General features: G+C 35.7%; 1 long non-coding RNA gene across 1 annotated transcript; it reads left to right on the top strand.

Annotated features, from left to right (window-relative positions):
* Positions 1 to 1,029: 1,029 nt before the first annotated feature.
* Positions 1,030 to 1,583, top strand: LOC136668897 (uncharacterized). The gene is made up of 3 exons (XR_010795543.1): positions 1,030 to 1,241; positions 1,319 to 1,373; positions 1,507 to 1,583. It is a non-coding gene; the product is annotated as an uncharacterized lncRNA (long non-coding RNA).
* Positions 1,584 to 3,258: the final 1,675 nt, after the last annotated feature.

Genomic DNA, 3,258 nt, shown 5'->3' with positions numbered 1-3,258 from the left:
CTTTTAACACCCTGGAGTCCGAGGCCTTTCAGCTATTTTAACATTTGTGGTAGTTTCGCTGTAGAACTCTGTTATTCCCTATGAAGTGGACTACGCGCCGTTGAAGTTCACTTTATAGGCCGTAGGTTGTGATTCGAGATCGAGCCTCACTGCCGGACATTACTACTTTACTGCTGTCTGTTACCGGCTGAGCTGCAACACCGCTACAATGGTCCCTCCTGTACAGGTTTCACCGCTTATTAAGGTAATCTCTCATCTGAATATATAGTCATAGTTTACATACGGCAGCTTACAGAGCAGAGTTTTTCACAGCGACCTTTATTCACGTAGTACACAAGGCTGTACGGAGCTCTGTGTTGCTAACGTTAGCCACCTAGGGAGGTATCAGCAGAAGCGGCTCTGGATTAAGGCTGTATCTCGAATGGATCATCCCTGTTACCTATTTGTTCACTCCATAGGTCAGGAAACTAATATATCTTCATCCAAATAGCACACTAAGTAATATATGTGAAATCCTTCAACTTACAGTTGAATATAAACCGCTGAATATTAAACATTTAAAGCTTTATTTGTGTGTGGAATTGTTATTTCATGACGCCCTAGTGAAATACGAAGGGAACAGGGATCAATTTAACACAGATGGCCTTGGTCAGTGGCGCTAGTTAGGCTAGGCCAGGATGCATGTTTTTCTATCTGTACACGTTATTTGACATTGAACCCATTAAAGCTCTTATGTGGTTAAATAAGACGCTTATGTTTAAAACAAGACACTTAGTATTTGGCTTAATCTCAAATGGCTGCCCACGCCTTATATAATGCACTGAAGAAAACAATACTGTTCCTTCTATTAACATGTACTTATTGTGAGATGGAGTACCGTTTTTAATATAGTGTATTTTAATATTACATTAAATGCACTTTTGTGAGTGAAAAAGCAGCAATTCGCCGTTATGTCATTGCTTATATTGTGCACTATGTAGGGAGTAAGTAAGGATTTGGGATGCAGCCTTGCTGTCATTGAATGAAATACTGTAGGTTATTAGCTGGCTAGTGCTAGCAGTAATGTGTTGTAATTCCTGATGTTACTTGAATGTGTTATTGAAACGTGATGCAGCCATCCAAAACGAGACTTTGACGCTCAACATATAATGTCAGCCGTACTGAGTCACAGTTTTTTTTTGACCAACTAATTTTTCATCCCAGTGTGTACAAGTTATCTTGGTAGCGGCTGTAATTTAAGAGTAAGTGACTTAACAGGTGACCAGCAGAGAGACCTCAGTAATAGATTGTGTCTCATGCTCTTTTTTGCTTATTTCAGACTGCAAGGTGGTCAGCCTTACTTGTTGGAATCATCTATGGGAAGCAGAGATATGGTAAGATCCTTGACTCAGTTTTAAAGTGTTTAACATATGCTTGCGTTCATTACATGTGTTTGCTACAGTGCAAAATGTTGCTGGCCCAGTTTTTAAAGTAAAATGTCTCCTTGATAAATCTAATTTTCTGAAGATTACCTGAAGCCCATTGCTGCAGAGGAAAGGCGTGTGGAAGAAGCCGAGAAGAAACTGAGGGAGGAACAAGAGAGAATCTACAAACAGCTGGCTGAAGGTTTGCAAAGATTAAATGAAGACTGAATTCTCTTGAGTGATATGCTTTCATCCTAGACTAGGATTAGTATGAGATAACGGTCTTAGAATTTGTTGAAATGGTACAATGTTTGATTTCATTTCAAACAGATGTCGATCATTCATTTTTTAGGTACTTAGAAATCTAATTTATTAGTTTAATATGTGTATGTAGAATTGCTGTTTGAATGCTTTGAATGTCATCTAATTAAAATTACTTGGGAAGCAGATAGATGATATAAATCATGTCTACAGGATAAGGCACTGTCCAGATTTAACAACACTGTCTTTATCTTCTTTCACAGCTGACTCTGACACTATTCTGAAATGATTTGACACTTCAGTCACATCCTACACCACTCTAAAGTGAAGTACAAGCATAATTAAAATACCACTATTTTTTAATAAAAAATGTAAATATTAATATTGTCTGTTTTTCCTTGATAGTTAAAAACACTGTTATTTATGTGTAAGAATGTATTTTGCATTAAGCACAACTTAAATACTTTACAAAAATAATACATTTCCAACACTTTTCCACATTTTTTGTTGGGTATAAACAAATATTGCTAAGGGCATGCATTTATCTGAGAGGTACTGTATTTTCAGCAGACATTGGCAGATTAATGCATGATTTATTGGGTAATAGCAGAAGGTAACTGTATGTAAGTACTGTATGTTTTTAATGTTAATTTATTTAACGTGCCCATATCATGGACAACTGAATTAGTGAAACAGTGTTTACAGATTTTCAAGTTTCAAACCCTAACATATACTTGTCCATGCATTTCATCATTGTTTTTATTTACATAACCAGCTTAAAAGCACAGTAAAATAGCCATGTTATTTGTAAAGAATAAAGAGAGGTTTAAAAATTACTGTTGTTTTTGTACAAAAATATTTCCCAATAATTAAGATTTAATGCCTAAAATTGAGGAAACTAATAAGGGAAGAATTATATTCTGGAGTGGCCATCTTTAAACAGATTACGTGAGTATAAGGAATTAATTTTTCCAAAGTTTTAAGAGGGCATGCTTTCTCCGCCTACTTCTTTTAGCTATATAGCAGATCACATGTCTGCAATGTCCTCAATTCCTATTACTATAGTCTTAATAATAAACACAGATTCTTATTCATTGAAATTGTATTAATTGCATAACTATCATCATTGTCCTTCAGCACTGCTACGCTGAGCTTTAAAGAGAGCAAGCAGTTGTGTAAGCTACACATGGTTTAGAATAAATCCTGGGATTCAGGTCACCGTCCAATATGAGAAAGTGCTGAGTTTGTGCAATACCTCTTATTGCAAGTTTTACCCAACCTTGGCTTGCAGCAGGCCCTGGCTATTCCAACTGCAGTCATTCAGCTGAAATTAAAAGATAACGTTTAACAAACAGTATAAACTTCAATTTAGATTAATTACATATATTTTAGAAATTGAAAGGAATCAGCACATAACTGAAGCAGAAACACTAAATGATAGATATATATCAAGCCAAAATAAAAAACATTAATTGTTATGTATTTAAAAAAAAAAAAACATAAAATGAAAGCTAGAGTTACTAAACGAACCACACAAAGTTACGGGCAGGCAACCCCTGAGCTAGAGGGGTGGAAACTGCTGATAGTTTCTATA

Source organism: Hoplias malabaricus, chromosome 15 (assembly GCF_029633855.1).
Source record: "Hoplias malabaricus isolate fHopMal1 chromosome 15, fHopMal1.hap1, whole genome shotgun sequence".
NCBI lineage: Eukaryota > Metazoa > Chordata > Actinopteri > Characiformes > Erythrinidae > Hoplias > Hoplias malabaricus.
The sequence above is the reverse complement of the archived record's forward strand: the minus strand, read 5'-3'. Positions and strand labels throughout refer to the sequence as shown.